At 37.1% G+C, this 20,852-nt stretch overlaps 1 protein-coding gene and 1 non-coding gene across 2 annotated transcripts in view; one reads left to right on the forward strand and one right to left on the reverse strand.

The window, feature by feature from the left end:
* Znf804b (zinc finger protein 804B) overlaps nucleotides 1–20,852 on the forward strand; it is a 561,864-nt gene that overhangs the window by 411,473 nt on the left and 129,539 nt on the right. The window lies entirely within an intron of this gene.
* LOC132649790 (U6 spliceosomal RNA) lies at nucleotides 1,478–1,584 on the reverse strand. The gene has a single exon (XR_009588307.1). It is a non-coding gene; the product is annotated as a U6 spliceosomal RNA (small nuclear RNA).

Here is a 20,852-nt window from a genome sequence, read left to right on the forward strand (position 1 = left end):
AACACATTAGAGAATCTGATCATTTATGACTTGACTGACCATTAATTTACATATCTTAATTCTCCTTAATAGTTTATAATAAGTTAGTTTTCCTAAGACTAAGACTTTGCATTACATCCCTGTTAGCCTTAAAAAATAACAATGTTAAATTGAAGCTCTTGTAGTATCAAAATAAAACTTTCAATCATAGATACAGTTCATAAAAAGACTGACAGCTTAACTGATCCTTTTATATTGCACCATTATAGAATATTGCGGATTTTTGTATGGCTTAGTTTATTCAAATAGCTAAAGCTTAAAGTGAGCAAAGATAAAGAAACTAGACAAACATAACTTATGAACCTAAGTAGACCTTAGGATTTTATAAATATTGATTATCAAATATACCTTATTTATCAGACATACGCTGTTACTTATCTAAAGAGCAATGTGGTGCTGAACAGATAGCAAAGACATATACCTCAAATTAGCTTCTGTTAGTCTTGAGCAGACCTCTATGACATTAAATTTTTATCATCATGTATAATATGTCTTAAACTAGAGTTGAATCACACATATACATTATGTTGTAACAAATATAACCTTAAATTTTTATCATCATTCTCTGCAGTCTCCTCTGGGGCCAACGTTTTAGGCCTTGTGGGGCTCCTGCCCCCTCTGGGTCCTCCTATATTCCCCTTCTTCCATAAAACTCCCTGCACTCTGTCCAAAGATTAGCTGTGAGTGGATCTGCTTCAATCTCCCACTGGGTGAAGTCTTTTAGAGGACATCTCTGATAGGCTCCCATCCTGTTTCCTCTCTTCAAGTACCTCTTGTGTTTATTCTGTTTTTCCTTCTGAATGAAAATTAAGCATCTTCCCTAGTATCCTCATTGTTGTTTGGCTTCTTTAGAACTATAGATTTTTGTATGTTTATCCCATATTATTTGGCTAATATAATATAATAGACTCACTTAGATGTGTGTATATGCCATGTATGTCTTTCTGCTTCTGGATTACCTCACCCAGGTTGATCTTTTCTAGTTCCATACATTTACCTGCAAATTTCATGATTTCCTTGTTTTTTTTTAATATTTTTATTATCATTTATTATAGTTTATGCAATTTGTGTCCAGGCTGTGGCCCCCTCCCTTCTCTCCTCCCAATCCCACTCTCCATCTTCTCCCCTTATGCCCTTCCCCTAGTACACTGGTAGAGGAGGTTCTCCTTCCCTTCTATTTGACCCTAGCCTACGAGGTCTCTTAAGAACTAGTTGCATTGTCTTCCTCTATGGCTTGGCAAGACTGCACCCCACAGGGGAAGGTGACCAGAAGACCTGCCACTGGATTCATGCCAGAGAAAGTCCCTGCTCCCCTTACTTGGGACCCTACTTGGAGACTGAGTCTGTGGGCTACATCTGAACCTGGTTTTAGATCCTCTCCATTCATTGCCCTTGGTTGGGGTATCATTCTCTTCAGTGCCCCAGGGCTCAGTTTTTAAAAAGTATGGAACACTTCACGAATTTGCATGTTATCCTTGTGCAGGGGCCATGTTAATCTTCTCTGTATCGTTCCAATTTTAATATATATGCTGCTGAAGTGAGCATGATTTCCTCCATTGGGTAAATGTACCACAATTTCTGTGTCCATTCTTCAGTTGAGGGACATCTAGGTTGTTTCCAGAATCTGGCTGTTACAAATAAAGCTGCTGTGAACATAGTTGAGCAAATCTCCTTGCTGTATGGTTGAGCATCTTTCAGATATATGCCCAAGAGTGGTATAGCTGTTTCTTGAGGTAGAGCTCTTCTCAGTTTTCTGAGAAAGCACCAGATTTATTTCCAAAGTGGTTGTACAAGTTTGCACTCCCACCAGCAATGCAGGACGTACCCCTTTCTCCATATCCTCGCCAGCGTATGTGATCATTTGAGTTTTTTATCTTAGCTATTCTGATGGGTGTGAGATGGAATCTCAGAGTAGCTTTTATTTTCATTTCCCTGATGGCTAAAGACATTGAGAATTTAAGTGGTTTTTTTTGTCATTCAATATTCCTCTGTTGAAAATATTCTGTTTAGCTCTGCATCCCATTTTTTAATTTGATTATTTGGTTTGTTAATGTTTAATTAATGTTTAGGGTTGGTGAAGATCTTTTTCCAGTCTGTAGGTGTTGTTTTGTTCTGTTGACAGTGTCCTTTCCTTTACAGAAGGTTCTCAGTTTCATGAGGTCCCATAGAGAGGACCCAGACTCCTTGCTCAGATGTAGCTCATACACAGCTCAGTCTCCACGTGGGTCCTCTAGTAAGGGGAGAAGAGACAGCATTTGACATGGACTTAGTTGATTGCTCCTTGATCACTACTCCTTGGTGGAGTGACCTAATCAGCCCACAAAGGAAGACGATCCAGGCGGTCATTATGGAACCTGATAGACTAGGGTCAGACAGTAGGAGAAAAAGACTTCCCCAATCAGTGGACTAAGGAAGAGAGATAGGGGAGGAAGAGGGAGGGAGGGTGGACTGGGAGGAGATGAGGGAGGAGGCTACAACCAGGATACAAAGTGAATTAATTGTAAATAATAATAATAATAATAATAATAATAATAATAATAATAGAACTACAAGAAAAACAAAACAAAAAACTTATCATCATACAAAAGTCCATACCAGTTCAAAATATTTGAGACTTGTTGCTTCCTTGGTCTAAAAGGAGATACAATGATAGAGAGCTTATTAGAACCAAGTTTTACAATTGTTTCTTTATGCCTTGTGGTCAAGTTAAGATGAAGTCACATGGCATGGTCTCTTTAACCTTAATTAAGATGGCTGTCAGCCATGTTCCTGTTTACATCCTGATGAGGTCATCAGACAATATGGAGGAGAGCAACATGAGCGATATTTAAAAATATCTATTTTCTTAGTATATTTAGTTTTTGAAAGAGAGTTGAGTCCAAGATACACACACACGTACACCTTAAAAAATTTTAACTTACACGTATTGTGTCGTGTATCTATATATACCCATATGTCTATTTTTAATTATAAGCCTTTTGTTGTGAATTTAAAGCTTTTTTTTTACAGAGTTTATAGACATTTTTAAAACAAACTCAATGAGTACCTTAAAAATCCTGACATAAAACTTTACATTATAATCGTAAGAAAAAAATGCAGAATGGAACATGTTTACATATAAGATATCTGGGGATGATTTGTCTGTGCTGTAGCAGTTGATATGATTTGTGAGAATTTGGAAATCAAGTTTGCCAGTTTAGGGGCATGCTCTGCACTAAGCCAGGCTGTTGTAATAAAAATCTGAGTCTATGGAGGAAAAGAGAGAGAGTTGTGAAACAACACACGGGTGTGTTTCCATATGTTCCAAGAAGAGCTAACAGCCAAAGCTGTGAGACTACAGGTTGAAGCCAGAAATAGCCAGGAGAGGACAGAGTAAAATGGAGACAGTAAGTGTCTTTAACAGAAAGACCCATGTATGTGTAGAAGGCCAGAACCAAGAGAGAAAGTTCTCTACATGGTAGGAACCCCAAGAGTACTAGAAGCTGGATTCCAGAGCCAGAGAGACACTAAAAGCAAAGTACAAGGAGAGGACTAGTTAAGGAAAAGGGAGAGACAACCAAGAATTGAGAAGCACATAGATGCTCATGTGGAGGGCACAGAAGCCCAGAGGGAAGCAACAGGAGAAGAATTGAACTCTAAAATTTGGAACCAAAATCACAAAGAAATGATCCATACATACCCTGGAAGAATTATATCAGCAGCTTCGTTCAAATGGCACAGTGGCAGTGGAGAACAGTTGTGTGGGGATTATGTGCACACTGTAGCATCTGGGCTCTCCCCAAGCTACTCCCCAGGACCAACTCTGTTCCCCACTTAACAGCAAACTTACAGATCATCACCCAAAACTTAAACGCAGGACATTTATACAGTGTGTGGGGGAGGAGACAAGACAAAACAAACAGGGCTTGGGGTGGGAAAAATAGGGAATGGGAATTTCTCTCCATATCCCCAGTAGTTGTAAAATCCCTAATAATGTTGGGATGTAGCATGCTGCTGGGCAGCCATTTTTGATTACTTATCTATGGAATATTGAGGCCAGATTTGATGGCAAACATGAACAAGTTTAGAGACCCTTAAGCCTGCCTGGTGCTAAGTGGAGGGGTTGGAGGTTCTTCAAGAGACATCCCAGGAGGTACAGATGGTGCAGTTCCGGTGGTTGAGAAAGACAGGGAGGCCTAAGGCCTTAAAATCCAAGGAGTTCCCCACACATACATCAAGACTCACAAGGACAGAATAAGGAAGGCACAATATGTTCAGTGGGGCCTCACCTCATGGAAGGTTGCTGGGATAAAAACTCCAAGGAGATATGCACTTGCTAACAGGACTTTTGAATGAAAGACAAAAAGTGAAAGAAAACAAACAAAACAAAACAAACAAACAACAACCAAAAAAAAATGCTGAAAAATGAAACCTCGGTGGAGAGAATAGGTTAGAAGTGGTCTTTCTGAGGAGGGACAACCATAGCCTTAAAAGCCATGGCTGGGGTGTCTCCCTCCCCAAGAATCCCAAAGGGATACCAGAAGCTCAACAGCCACTTCCTCGGATCCATGGAAGCATTTGCCCCAACCAACTAAGTTTTCCAAAGGGAAAACTTAGCAGTTGCTACTGCTGGTTGGATTTAGTGTCCAGTGATCAATGAGAGGGAAAGTGAGTATGTTGCAGGTGGACTGGAGAAAAAGGATAGAGTCCCTGTGTGGCTCAGACACCCAGACAGGGAGCGTGGAGTCACCAGGACATCCTACCGAGTTTCAGCACCAATGTTAGGGTTTAGAAGCAAACGGGTACATTGGTAGATTAGGGCAAAGGAATGATGCAAATATCATACCACACAACAGATCTTATTCAAGAGATTTTTTTTTTTTTTGCAGGGTGGGAGTTAAAGTCCACCCCAAAGCAGGATTAAGAAAGACAGAGACAGAGAGTCAGAAAGTGAGAGACAGAGTGAGAGAGACAGACAGAGCAAGAGAGCAAGTCCTGATATTGAGGAAGCTGTAAAGGGTACATGTGTTAAATTTGGTGGCTGGTGATGATGTGGCTGTTGGTGCTAAGTGGAGTTGCAGGAGCACCTGGTTTCTAACAGTAGGTATGTGTTTGGTTATATGTATGTTTAAGTGTATGTGTTTATATGTACATGCTTAGTTTTTTTTTTTTTCCTACAGTTAAATTCTTTAGATATGGTGATCATGTTAGATCATCCTAACTTACTTAACATTTCTTTACTGGTTTCCTTCAGTTAAGTAAATATTTGCAAATCTCTTCTTTTATCACAGAAATGGATTTGATCATTGAGTTCTATAGTCTCTATGATTGTGTTACCTTTCTCCAGACCAGCTGATCAACTGATTCATTACAACAAACAAGCTAGGGTTCTTTAATCGACAGTTTACGTATTAATTTAAGACACCTGCTATATATCAACATTATGACCAGCACCTTTGCCAAACACACAATTGAAACACATATCTGGTTAGAAATTTCTAGGGGAAACTAGACAGAATATGTGTCTATTCTAAAAAGTCTGGAAGATAATTTTGATGAACTTTTGTGTGGGCATGGGTTTATGAGTTTATGTGTGCGCACATATGTGAGTACATGTTTGCAAATGTGCTTGCACATGCATACATAGGCTATAACTCATCAATTCAGCTATATTGTCTGGCCAGAAAGCTCCATGGACACTCAATCTCCCCATCTCCTTACCTTTGTATTTTCAACTGTATTTGGCTTAGGTAGAAGCAGCAGAAAGAAATGTACATTGCTATTATTACCTTAGAAGTGCATGAGAGTGACAGGAAATAGTAGTCACAGTACTATTACTTTACAAAAATTACTATTACTTTAAAAGTTAAAGTATAATAACTTTACAATAGAACTTGAAAATTAAAGCATATTAAAATCATCATCACAGTTAGCAAACAAATACATATAACCCAGTCTTGATTATAGTTTATATTACTTATTAGTGGAACAAGTGCATAAATTTAAAGTGCTGTCAGTTGTGAACTCAAAGAACACTGAACATAGCTGTAACTTTGGTAAGGACATTGAAAGCAAAGTATGCTTGTGGTACAGAAGTCTCACCACACAGAAAGTACAAAATACTCTCTGAAGTAGCATGCTGTGAGAGAAGCAGAAACAAACAAACAAAACATGGAGAGAACCACAGAAGTTTCACTGTTCCAAATAGACCTTCATGAGTACTATGTACCATGGTGTGTACCTGAATCTTAATACAATTGTAAAATACACAAATAAATGTCAGAAGACACATTTCTTTGTTTGAGTTTTTATTTTACAAAAAGGAAGTGTTATAATGCCAGGATATTAAATACCAAATTAGTGCTTTTTAAGTCTTAGTACATCAAAAACCATAGAAGTTATGTAAAACAGTATTGTTTTATATTAAAATTACTCAGAATATACACATGTCCATGAAATTGGACAGTTGAAATTTCTTTTTGTGTACCAAGAAGCTAAACTTAAAATATGTGGGAAATTAATACTTAAAAATTAAAATCTTATGAAAGAAGGGGGAGATAGAAAGACCTGAAAGGGTCTGGAGCTCCACAAAGAGAACAGAACCAAAAAATCTGGGAATTAGAGTCTTTTCTGAGACTTATACTCCAACCAAGGACCATTCATGGAGATAACCTAGAACTCTGCACAGAGGTAGCCTGTGGCAGCTCAGTCTCCAAATGGGATCCCTAATTAGACTAGCAAGGGCTGTCTCTGACATGAACTCAGTGGCTGGCTCTTCGATCACCATCCCCTGATTGGGGAGCAGCCTGACAAGGCCACAGAGAAGACTATGAAAGACAGTCTGGATGAGACCTGATAGGCTAGGGTCAGATGGAAGGGGAGGAGGTCCTCCACTATCAGTGGACTAGGGAAGGGGCATGGGAGGGAGGGAGGACAGGATTGGGAGGGAAAGAGGGTGGACCTACCCCTGCAATACAAAGTGAATAAATTGTAACAAATAAAAACTTATGTTAAAAATAAAATGAATGTATTATTAGTTTAAATAACTATATAATTTTGTAGGTGAAAGTTATAAAATCCTACTGTATACATATATAAAGATTCTAATTTTTGAAACTTGTTTGAGCCATCATGGGCTTACTTTAGAAGTACTCGGCATAATAAAAAGACAGTACTAATTCTCAGTCCTTAAAGATGAAAGATAATACACTTTTTAAAATTGCAGCTCACAGCCAAACTTTAGACAGAGCACAGGGATTCATAAGATTGGGGGAAGAGAAGGACACAGATCAGACAAGAGCTCCGTAAGAAGACCAAAAGAGCCAACAAATCTGGGCCCATGGGGGCCTGCAGAGACTTACGCAACAACCCCATGCATGAAGAGGAACTCGATCTCCTGCTCAGATGTAGCCGTAGGCAGCTCAGTCTCCATGTGGGTTTCCTAGTAAGTGGAGCAGGGGCTGTCTCCAACATAGACTCGGTTGCACACTCTTTGATCATTTCCTCCTGGTGGTGGGACATTGTCTGGCCATAGAGAAAGAGGTTGCAAGCAATCCTAATGAGACTTTTTAGGCTGGGGTCTGATGGTAGCGGAGGGATCCTTTCTGAGAAATAGTGGAGGAAAATAGAGGGGAAGAGGGAGGAGAGACAAACAGGATGTAAGGGGGAGAAATTATAAAAAACATAAATTTATATTTAAAAAATGCAATTTTAAACCAGACGTGGTGGTGCATGTCTTCAATCTCGTCATTCAGGGAGACAAGTCCAAGGCAGCCAGGGCTACACAGAGAAACCTTGTCTCAAAGAAAACAAATAGATAGATAGATAGATAGATAGATAGATAGATAGATAGATAGATTCATACATACATACATACATACATACGTACATAAAATAAGCAACTTCGCTCTCTTCTATAAAAACTCAACCTTTACACGAATAAGAAGACATCTTACAGAAATAATAGGTTTTACATCTTTTTGTATAAAATACACTTTGTTAATTTGATGCAGTAAGATTGGTATTGTACTATTCTGTAATAATCATCTTTGCCAATTGGCAATATGGAAGCCAGTGAGCTTTTTCTGAAGTGTGATTATTGCTAACTGAAAAAAAAAATTGTGTAAGAATCACTCCAATAATATAGTAGGATGGAAACAAACAGAGGAGCAAAAAAAGCAACTCATTCCTGTAGTGAAATGCGTAAGTACAAAAGCAAAATAGGATTGTGTTTAGATTTCATTTGTTCCATGTTTCTTTTTTTTTGGGGGGGGTGTATTCTTAAGTTTACATTTTCTCCCTTTTATTTCCCTATTATTTCCAATCCCTACCTGTCTCTTGTGCATTAAAGGACAATTGAAAATTTACATCTGAGAAAAAGGCCCTTACTTTGAAATACATAACTTTCATATTTTCTCCAGTAGTAATATTTTCTTGATTAAAAAAATATACAGTTAGGGAAAGAACAATGTGCGTGGTCAGTTGCATGAGCCTGGATAGTAGGACTATTCAGTTGTATTGCACTTATGAATTCATTTTGGGATGTATGGAAAAATCACTGCTTTCCTGCTTCCTTTGGAGAATAATAAGAGCCCTTTGCAGGTTAATTTCTGAGGAAACAATCAGCTCAGGAAATTCTGTGCGAAAACAATTTCCCTAGTCCTTACTTTGTAATCTAAATCTTTTGGTCAAGATGTGATAGATCCTGTGAACTTTGATGCCTGTCTGATGTAATTTCAAAATTACTTTCAGTGCCTTTTTTTTTCTTTGCAAAAGCACAAATATCTAAACACCTTGATTTGAAATTCAAAACCATGTCCTCCCTAGCTACTGCATACTTCCACAGGGATATAACTTAATTCTAGACTTTTGTGGTTGAGCCTGGTCTTTCAGACTTCCGATTCCTTTTATTTTGTTTCTGATAGAGATACTATTTTAACTGAAAGAGAACATTTACCATGCCATACATATTTCAGTGGATCACACTCTTTTCCTTGAAACTGTTAAAGCATACCAGTAATAACAGCACATACATTGACTTAGTCCTTTGTCTTAAGAAAGAGATGATAAAGGAGTTTAGAACACACATAAACAAAGCCAAACCTAGAAGAAGTAAAACATTGTCTGAACACACAGCTCTCACCTGTTGAACTAGTAATTATAGAACAAAAGTCTTTTACTTGGGTACAATTAATTCAATTAGATACAACTGGAAGATTGGTTGTAGACTTGTATTAATTTGTAATGTCTTACTGATATCTTGACCTCTTTGCATTGGCAAAACATTGGTGCCTTATGTGTTCCTTATTTTCTATGGCTGAATGAATAAGTGACTGTAGAGAGTTGTGAGCCTGAATAATTCACATATTTCAAGTCTTCCTTGATTTTTCATGTTTTACAAAACATTCTTCTATCTGGCTTTCTTTTCCTCCTCTACTATACTATGACTTCTAATGAGACTGTTTCCAACAGATAATTATTGATTCAATGTTCAAATAGTCAAATAGTTCGTCTACTAACTAATGTTTTGGCAGGAAGAAGACTGGAAATTAAAACTTACATAATGTATGTCAAATTTTCCAACACCCCCTCCAAAGATATCAAGTGCATTTTATAAAAGTAACATTTTAAAATACTACAATGATGTTTTTCGTTTAATTTTCTTTAGATTAATCCCAAATGTATAAAATACTGTTATCTTGGTAGTCACTATCAAGTAGCTATAAAAATTATCTTTATTACACAAAATTGACACCTGAAAACTCTTTATGCCTCATAAGTTGGGGCTGACTATAGGAAATAGCCCACTGAATTATTGTTTGCCTTCAACTAAATCATGAATTGCTCATCAGCTCCTAGGGTTATACATAAAAGATATGAATTAACTATTTCACTACTGGACTACTTGGTTTATTTTCAGTATTATTTCCATCTCTCTGAAATAAGTGATGAAATCAATATATTTGAAAATGATTTAAATATGACTCAGTAGTATCTGTCTCATGAACTTACACATTTCCTAGCATTTCAGGATGAAATGTGAACAGCAGGCCTGGGAAAGGAAAAAAGGAATTTCCTAGAAACATTATAGAGAAAGAGAATGCAACCAGGTGACAGGGGAGGCATCTGAACTGTGTTGCCCAAGCATATTTTGCATATTAAATTTTACTCTACTCAAAAAAGATAAATATATGATTCAAACTTTATTAGAGTACTTTTTCTAGAAATGCATCCATGTTACAAAAATAATTCTCATTTTTAACTAAAAAAAAACTATATTAGAATAGAAATTGATGCTGTTCTGTTTAGGATAAGATCTATATAGATCTTGTCCCAAAAGCAAGAAATTTACAATCCTTATTAAGAAAATGTAAAGTAAATAGAGAAGACTGATTGCTATTTCTTAACTATTTACTGATGTATACTTACTTTTAAGGAGTATTTCTTTGACATGGAAAGGCACATATTAAACCACAACCATGATCAAGAGAGTTTTTGATATGCAGTATTCTCAAAACCTTTCTTCGTTTATTCCTTCAACACCTCCCTCAGTTTAAAAATATTAGTGGAAACAACACAAATTAGCATGAAGAGGAGATTTGATTTAAAAATTTACCTAATAGAACATCAAACCCAAATGGAAATGACTGAAGAAATTATATTGACAACATAAGTTTAAACCAGTGAATGTTTGCATAGGAAAGTCTAGCAAAGTAAGTATACATCTTGTCACATTAATATAAAATCTTATGAAATGTCACCTAATTTATTGTGAAAAAAATATTGCAAAAACATGAACATTAAATTAACTTTTGGAAGGTATAGTATATGGCTGTCTGAAAGAATTTAATTCGTTTCTCCTCATCCTTAGAGCATTCAATATCTGACTGGGAGTGACTCACTTTTCCTTAGAAGTAGCATGAGTTCCTACAAAAATCTTGCGGAAAGAAGATAAGAAGAGCTAGAAACAGGAAAGCTGCCATCAGATACAGCTCTGCATGTGCTGACACTTTCTTTACACACATCCTTATCTGCTGAGATGTTCTGCATAACAATTCTTCTCTTTTCTTCATTTCCTCCTTTGCTGCCTGGCTGCAGTGATAGTCTTCTTGGAAGTATTTCCCCCTGCTTTCTTTCTATCTCTTGATGCTATATGAAAATTAAAAGGGGAGAAATACTCCAAAGCTTTAAGTTTGTGAAAACAGAAACCTTAATTTATGGAGTGTTTTGTTGTTGTTGTTGTTTTGTTTTGCTTTATTTTTATTGAAATGGTGGTTTTTATTTTATTTTATATTGAAAATAGATTTTTCTCTCACACAATATGAGACCACAGTTTCCTTTCTCTCCCCTCCTTCCAGCCTCTTCCCCTCTTCCTCTCCTCTCCTTATCCCTTCCCCACCCCTGGATCTACTATCTCAGAAGCTCCCCTCAGAAAGGAGCAGGCTTCCAGGAGACAAGAGTTCAATGTGACAAAATAAGACAAAACAAAAACGTCATATCAAAGCTGGAATAGGCAGCCCAACAGAAAGAAATGAGTCTCAAGAGCAGACAAGAATCAGAGGCGCAGTAGCCCAATTGTTAGGAGACTCACAGAAACCATCAAACTAACAGCTGTAACATCTCCACAGTGACCCTGGTGCAGAACCATGCAGGCACCACGATTGCTCCTTCACCCGTGAGCACATATGAACCCTGCTCAGTTGACTCAGTGGGCCATGTTCTACTGGTGTCCTCCATCCCCTTTGAATGTTTTTTTGTTTTGTTTTTCCCTCCGTCTTCTAGCTTCCCCTAGCTCCAAGGGGAAGGATACAGTAGAGAACTCCAATTTAGCCTCTCTCTCTCTGCATCATGTCTGGCTCTGGATCTCTGTGAAAGGAAGATCTGTGAAAGGAAATCTCTGTGGTAATGACCCGTAAAGCACCAGTCTGAGTACAGGAAAAAAAATTTTTTTTTAACCAATCATCTTTGCTTCAACCCTAGGTCTCTGAGCTATCCAGTCTTTGGCCACTTAGGCAGTGTCAGGCATGGGCTCCCTCTCCTGGAATGGGCCTCAAGTCAAACCAGACATTGGTTGACCACTCCCACAAGTTCTGTGCCACCATCCCCCCAGTATATTGTGCAGATGGGTGGGTCAGACTACCCTCCAGCATCAAAGAGACAAGAACATGTGAGTGAAGGCTTCATGCTGGCACTAGCTTTATTATTCTGTGTCCAACGAGCTGTATGGCTATTGTCCTCAGCAATAGGGCCCTGCTGGCAGTTTTCAGAGAGAGAAAGAGAAAGAGAGCCTCTGTCCTAGCATCAGCCTGGGTTCTTTAGTGTTCTCTACAGCACCTGCAGAGACGACAGCTCAATGGAATGTAACACAGGTTCACTACAGGTAGCCTTGTCTGGCTACAAACGATGACTAGTTAAGACTATACATCATATCCTCCATCACTAGGATCACACTCGCAGATTCCAGGAAGTTTCCACGGCACTGTGTTTCCACATCGCCCTCCAAATGCCCACACACACCCAATTTCAACGGTCCTTCCCCACCCTCTCTCCCTCTACCACTCCCCCACCAGCTGATCCCTCTAAAGGCTTGCCCTGGCCTGCCTCCAGCTGGGGCACAGAATCTATTCTAGCTCTCAGGAAGGTCCACGTGCCCCACTTAGCCCTTCTCTTTGCCTAACTTCTCTGCGTCTGTGAGTGGTAGTTTGCTTAGCGTTTACCTAGCAGTTTATATCACCTTGTAAAAGACACATAGCATATCTGTCCTTCCATGTCGGGCTTATCTCCCTCAGGATGCTTTCTTCTAGTTCCATCCAATTGTCTGAAAATTTCACGATGTAATTCTTTTTTAAAAAGAGCCGAGTAATACTCCTTTGTGTAAATGTACCACATTATTTATTCTTTGGACATCCAGGATTTTTTTTTGTTTTTTTCAATTTCTGCCTATTATGAATACAGCAGCACTGAACAGCTGAACAAGTGTCCTTGTGGTAAGATAGAGGGCCCTTTAGATATTCCTTGGATTGGACTAGCTGGGTTTTTGATGTAGGTCGATTCCCAATTTTCTGAGGCAATGCCGTATTGCTTTCTACAGTGGCTGCGTGAGTTTGCACTCCCACCAGCAATGGAGGAGTACGCTCCTTGTTCCAAATTCTTGCCAGTATCATCTGTTACATGGGTAATTGATTGAACTTAGACATTCTGACAAGTGGAAAATGGAATCTCAAAGTAGTTTTGATTTGTTTTTCCTTGTTGGCTAAGGTTGTTTAATACTTCTTTACTTGTTTGTCAGCCATTTTAGACTCCTCTAGGGAGAATTCTGTTTAGATCTTTACCGCATTTCTGGATTACTTGGGTTTTTGATATTTAGTTTCTTAAGGTATTTATACAGCTTGGATTTTAGTCCTCTATCAGATGTGGAATTGGTAAAATTCTCTTTCCATTATGTAGGCTGTCACTTTGTCAGATTGTATGCCTGAACTATCAGTCTTCTGTTCAGAAAACTGTCTCCTGAACCAATTCATTCAAGGGTATTCCTCACTTTCTCTTCATTCAGGTTCAGTATCTTTGCTTTTATGCTGAAGTCTTTAAAACAATTAGACTTAATTTTTGGGCAGTGTGATAATATGAATCTATTTGTATTCTTTATTTGCAAACATACTGTTTGACCAGCAAACAGTAAGATGCTTCTGTTTGTCAGTGTATTTCTGGCTTCTTTCATCAGATGTCATAGGTGTGTGTATTTATATCTGTGTCTTCAATATGATTCCATTCAAATGTGCCTATTCTTTTATTGCTCAGAATAATTTTGGCTATTCTGGGTTTTCTTCCATATAAAGTTAAGAATTGTCCTTTCAAGTTCTGTAAAGACCAGTGTTGGGATTTTGATGGGCACTGTGTTGAAGCTATAGATTGCTATTAGTAAGATGGCCATGTTTACTACGTTAATCCTACCTATCCATAAGCATGGATGATCTTTCTATCCTCTGATATATTCTTCAATTTCATTCTACAAATCCTTGAAGTTATTATACAAGCATTTTATTTGCTTGGTTATAGTTATACAAGGATATTTTATATTGTGTGAGGCTATTGTGGAGGTGTTATTTCCTTGATTTTTTCTCAGTCCATTTTTCATTTGTATATAGAAAGCTATTGATTTCAATTCTTAACCTCTGTCCTCCAAACACAAGGGTACCCAGTTTTGTAAAAGAAACATTACTACAGCCTAAATCACATATTGATCTTTGCACACTGATAGTAGGTGACTTTAATACATAACTCTCACCTACAGATAGGTCATCCAGACAAAACAAAACAGAAAAATACTGCAACTCACAGACATTATAAACCAAATGGAGCTAATAGATATTTACAGAACATTTCACCCAAACACAAAAGAATATACCTTCATCTCAGCACCTTATAGAACTTCTCCAAAAATGACCACATATTCTGACACAAAGCAAGTCTCAATAGATACAAGAAAACTAAAATAACTTCATGCATTCTATCGGAAGAGTATCAAAACAGAAGCAACCAAAAGCTTACAAACTCATGGAAGCTGAACAACTATTTACTGAATGAATAATGTGTCAGGACAGAAATACAGAAAGAAATTAAAGAATTTCTAGAATTCAATGAAAATGAATATACCACATATCAATCTGAAGGGGACAATGAAAGAGGCACTAACAAGAAAGTTTATTGCACCGATCTACATTTTAAAAAATGGAGAGATTGTATATTAGCAACTTAACAGCACATCTGAAAGTCTAAAACAAAAAGACGTGAACACACTCAAGAGGAAGACACAGAAATAAATACTAATATTGAAGGCAGACATCAATGAAGTAGAAACAAAAAAACAGTATAAAGAATCAATGAAACAAAGAGCTGGTTCTTTGATGAAACCAACAAGATAAACAAATCCTTATCTAAACTAGCTAAAAGATGGAGGGAGAATGACTAATTTAACAAACTAAGAAACAAAAAAAGGAATATAACATTCACCGCAGAATCATAAGGACATATTTTATAAACTGTAGTCTACCAAAGTGAAAAATCTAAAAGAAGTAGATATTTTTTCAATAGATACTATTTATCAATGTTAAATAAAGATCCAATAAACAACATAAAAAACATATAACCCCTAAGCAAATAAAAGTCTCTCAATTAAAAAAAATCAGGGCCAGATAAATGGTTTTAGTGCAGAATTCTACCAGATTTTCCAAGAAGAGCTCCTCAATACTCCTCAAATTATGTCACAAAATGCAAATAAAAGAAACATTGCCAAATTCAATTTATGAGGTCACAGTCACCTGGATACTCAAACCACATAAAGACTTGACAAAGAAAGAATTACACACTAATTTGCCTCATGAATATAGATGCTCTTATTAAAATATTCACAAACTGAATCCAAGAACTCACAAAAACCATAATCTGCCCTGATCAAGCAGGCTTTATCCCAGAGACACAAGAAAGGTTCAACATAGGAAAACCAGTCATGTAATCCACCATATGAACAAACAGAAAGAAAACAACCATTATTTATCTCATTGTATGCAAAAAAAAAAAAGAAAAGGAAAGAAAAATAAAACAAAATCCAAAACCCGTTCATTATTTTTTCTTATTCATTAAAATGAGGATTTTCTGCAAGTTATTGCTGTCCTGTGTTTTGTACAGCAGACATTTAATTCAGAGGCTACATTTAACAAAGTTATGTTTAATTAAGTTTCATAACATACAAAAACATATAAAATTGAACATGTTTTTATTTTACATGTAAAGAAATAAGAACATTCCTTATGAATAATTTGGATGTGCTTACACATTACAAGTTTTAAAAATAATGACATGTTATTTGCATATAGAAAAATAGTCAGTAAAGATTTATGAAAATATTAACTAAATGGACAACAGAATTGGCGAACCTAAAATCTTTACAAAAACATGCTTGATTGTAACTCTAACTTCATGAATTAATATTCTGAAACAAATTATATAGGGAAATTTAGAAATATTTTGTGGGAACACTTTCCAGATACATGGTACACTTTTTGTCTCACATATGAATTCTCTTTCATTGCAAAACAGAGGAAACAATTGACATGGGCCCAAACAGTCCTTTTATATGGATATTCTAAAAAGTGACTCTTGCATTTTTGCCTTTAAAGTAACATGAATAATGTTCATTATCAGTTTGAATCATCTTTGTTTTAGTGTTTACTATGATGAAAACACATATGCATAGTAATATTAATAGCTTTATAAGATCATATTTTATTTTTAATAAGCCATTAGAAAATCAGATCAATTTGTAATTAATGAAAATGATATAAATTAGTATATAATTTATGCCAAATAAGAGGCAACGTGACTTTGAGATTATTGGTCATGACATAGACAAATATTTTCATTATAAGCAGAATAAAAGTAAACAAATGTCATGATAGAATGAGCAAGGATAGCTTACTACTGATCAATCAGGTAGAGTTCTACATAGAATAAACATAAAAATTCAAATAACTACATTTTATAAAGTTATATAAAAAAACAAAGTGTGTAATCTCCAGTTAATAACAAAATGTACTTAAAAGGTGTCTATGCTTAAATCTTGATTAGTGACAAACAGTATAAAGTAATAAAATACCAGGTAGGGAAGCCAGCAGCCAATTGGATAAGAAATCATGAACTATTTACAGTATAGAAAATAGCGTTACCTCTACTAAGGAGCTTATCAAGAATATGGTTTCAGTTGGAGAGTATGGAAGAATGAGCCAGTAGGAAAGGACACTAATGTCCTCATAGAGCTTTGATTACATGCATCTGTCTCCCACTGGATTTTTTTTTTCTTTTACTCTATAACACAGACTAGTCCCATATGAGGGAGAAATGTGTTTCACATAGAACACATTATTCAGTTTGGTGATCACTTCTCTGTGAGAAGAGGCTGCTTTTATAATACCTTGTGGATGGATATCGTATTTACAGATGTAGTGTGTGTCTGTATCCATTACATTAATGGTGCTGCTCTATTATCATTGAGCAAGTAGTGGTTATGGCAAATAAAATTATCCTCAAATCTCTTTTTTCCAAACTGGACATAACTGCTATCTCTCTCTCTCTCTCTCTCTCTCTCTCTCTCTCTCTCTCTCTCTCTCTTCCCCCTCCCTCTTTCTGTGTGTGTGTCAATGTGTCAATATTTCACACTCAGAGATACTTCTGTCTTTTGTATTTGCTGTTATGTTCTGTAAAAAAAAAGCTTATAACTTAGATGTGTAAATAAATTAATATGGAGGACAGAATAAGGAACAAATAAGAAAAAGCTATAAGAGCATGCATATGAAGATACTCATTATCTTATATAACACCTAAAATAATAGAAGATTTGGAAGATGGATCAGTAAGTATGTGCTCTTGCTAGGGAAGCAGGAAGGTCCTGATTTGAATTCCTAGCATCTGCATACAAAGCTAGGCATGGCTGTGTACCAGTAACTTCAGCACTGAGGAGAGATAAGATTGAGCTCAGCAGATCTCAAGAACTCACTGTAGGCAGCCTATCCTCAAACAGGTAGCTTTTGGTTCAGTGGGAGCCTGTGTCTCAAAACAATAAAGTCAACAGGAACCCCTAGACATCAGTTGTCTGGCATCAACCTCAATCATACCTTTACAAAGAGTTGGTAAATTTATTCCTATATTTTGAATTTCTTTCTTGACATACAATATCCAATGGAGATAAAAAAAAATCTCCTCTTCAAATTACTATAAAAAAATCTTAGATGCCTGAAAATATCCCAGAACAAGGATATGACTGACAATTTCAGTCATAACCAGGCAATGTTAAGGTCAATATTCAAGAAAATGTTGATTCTCAGGGATGTGAACATAAGTGATCTTCCTATACTTTCAACATTTTACAAATAAATTAAAATTATGGGGGAACTGTGGAAGAGATGTGCCCTTACTGCTTTATCCATACTGTTTAATGTGCATAATAAAATAAGGTTACCTAGAAGGGAACACGTGAGAATACATACAAGAGCCAGAAGAAAGCTTTCTGTGCTGGTAGTTTGTTGGGCTCTTCTATCCTTCGTGGATTTTTGTTTGTTTGTTTGTTTGTTTTATTCACTTTACATCCCAATCATAGGCCCCTCCTTCCTCTTCTCCGGGTCCGACCCTCCTTCCCTCTTTCCCGCATCTCATCTCCCCTCCCCCTCAGAAAAGGGGAACCCGGCATCATTTCACCTACCCATCCAAGCACATCAAATCTTATCAGGACTGAGCAAATCCACAGTGGCCTGGCCAGGCAGCACCACTAGGGGGAAGTGATCCAAAAGTATGAAAGAGAATTCTTGTCAGAGACAGCTCCTGTTCTGCTTGTTATGGGACCCACAGGAAGACCAAGCTGTCCATCCCTTGGTCCTGGTTGGTGTTTCAGTCTCCACAAGCCCCTGTGGGCCAAGGATAATTGGCTCTGTTAATCAACTTGTGGAGATCTTGTTCCCTTCAGGTCTTTTTATTCCCCCCCCCCGGTCTTCCCCACAGTTCCCTGTACTCCTTTGCCTGTGAAGACTTCGCATCTGTTTCCATCCACTGCTGGGTGAAGCCTCACAACAGACAGCTATGCTAGGCTCCTGTCTGCAGGAATAGCAGAGTGTCATTAATAGTGCTAAAAGGTTGGCTCTCTCCCATGGTGTGGCCAGGCTTTGGTTGGACATTCCCTCAATCTCTTCTCTATCTTTATCCCTATACATCTTGTAGGCAGGGTAAATTTTTGGTCAAAGTATTTGTAGGTGGCTTGGTCTTTCCCTCCCACTACTTAGACTGCTGTATGGTTAGAGGATGCCCTCTTCAGTCTCCAAGTCCCTTGCTAGTAAAGGTCACTGCTAGAATCACCCCCGATTCTCCCCAGAAGCCTATTCTGTCATAGGTCTCCACCTTGTCTCAAGAGATGCTGAAGGCGGCAGTTTCTCTTCTCTCTACATGCATTCTGTCCCCTTCAGACCCTCCCCGGTTCTCCCCAACTACAGATCCCCACCCTCATTTCCCTCAGGACTCTCTCTCCTATACTGTTCTGTCTCTTCAAGCACTTCCTCTGTTCTTTCTATTTCTCCTTCTCAGAGAGAATCTCAGAGAGCATCCTCCCTTTGGCCCTATTTGTTACTTTGGATCTGTGAATTAAAATATGGTTATCCTATCTATATGGTTAATATCTGCTTATAAGTGAGTATATACCATGTATGTCTTTCTGCCTCATGATTACTCATTCAGGATGATCTCTTCTAGTTCATGATTTCCTTGTTTTTAATAGCTCAGTCGTATTCAATTGTGTAAATGCACCGCAATTTCTGTATCCATTCCTCAGTTGAGGAACACCTGTGTTCTTTTCCGTTTCTGGCTATTATGAATAAAGCTGCTATGAACATAGTTTAGCAAATGTCCTTGTTGCATGACAAAACATCTTTTTTTGGTATATGCACAGGAGTGCTATAGCTGGGTCTGGAGGTAGAGCTATTCCTAATTTTCTGAGAAATCTCCAGAATGATTTCCAAAGTGGTTGTAGAAATTTGTACTATTATCAGCAATGGAAGAGTCTTCCTTTCTCCACATCTTCTGTCTTTTGAAGCAGGGTCTAACTTACTCTAAACTCACCAAGTACAGTTGATAGACACATGAGCTCTCAGGAACAACTGTCTACCTGTTTACTGATTTATAAACTCATCATTATTCCTGGCTTTATAAAATGCATTTTTTGCATTTAAATTGCTCTTCATTTTACTTGCAAGGTAAACATGTCACTGACTGAATCATCTTTTTAGCTCTACAAGCATGTTTTGACTAAACAAATTTTATCTAAAACTAAAGAAAATGTTTGTTTTCTACTTTTCTTAATATAATTCAGCTTTCAAAGCCCACACTACTGAATTTATCATTCTTACTATCCTTTGCTCCCACCCATCCTCAAAGGAAACCAAGACTCTTCTATTAATTAAATTTCTCTCTTCTCTTGCTAGTCTCACATCTTTGTCAACCGCTGTTCATTGTCAGTTTTTCCAATGACTTTCAACGTATAGCTCCTTGGTGTTTGAGGAAGCAGAAAAGTGAAGAGAGAATGTTTTAATTAATTTTTTTTCTACTACATCCAGAGAAAGTTAATGTTTATTTCAACATTTAAAGACATTTTTTCCTTGTCAATGAAGATCTTCTCATATGATAGAAGAATTTGTTTCTATCTAATTAGGTTTAAAAGTCTTTATTCTATGCTAGAGAAGTATGGAAGGCTATTGACAAATGAAGCCACGAATATGAATATGGTAAAGTTTCCACCCCAAATTAAAATTGAAATTTAACAAAACCAACAGATACAATCAAATTATGTCATGGATTTGTAAGTAGAAAGAAATAATTCCCCCAAAAAACAATTTTTAAAGATAATTTGATTGTGCTTTGAAAAATTGATCTCAAACTTTGTTCAAAGACTCAGAAATAAATAGCTAAAAAAAAATCTAAGAGAAATGTTCTGGGAAAATAGTCACATGGGGTACACAGAAGAAACTCACGAAGAAAATTTTAATTATGACCTTATCCACTGGTCAGAAATAATGATTGGTTGCAATAGAAAAAAATAACGAAGAGTCGAAATTACGGTCTTGTAATGTTTCCACAGTTTGTTTCTCATTAGCACAAAACAACTTCTGTAGCAACCTCATTATCAAAAGGAGTTGCACAGACTCTTGGGAATACTTTCTGTAATCATCTTAACCTCCTGATTAAAGAGTGCCCCAAGTGTCACTGAATTGTGTTGTTGGTTTTTTCCTTCAAAAGAGGCAAAT

This window comes from Meriones unguiculatus, chromosome 21, assembly GCF_030254825.1.
Source record: "Meriones unguiculatus strain TT.TT164.6M chromosome 21, Bangor_MerUng_6.1, whole genome shotgun sequence".
Classification (NCBI taxonomy): domain Eukaryota; kingdom Metazoa; phylum Chordata; class Mammalia; order Rodentia; family Muridae; genus Meriones; species Meriones unguiculatus.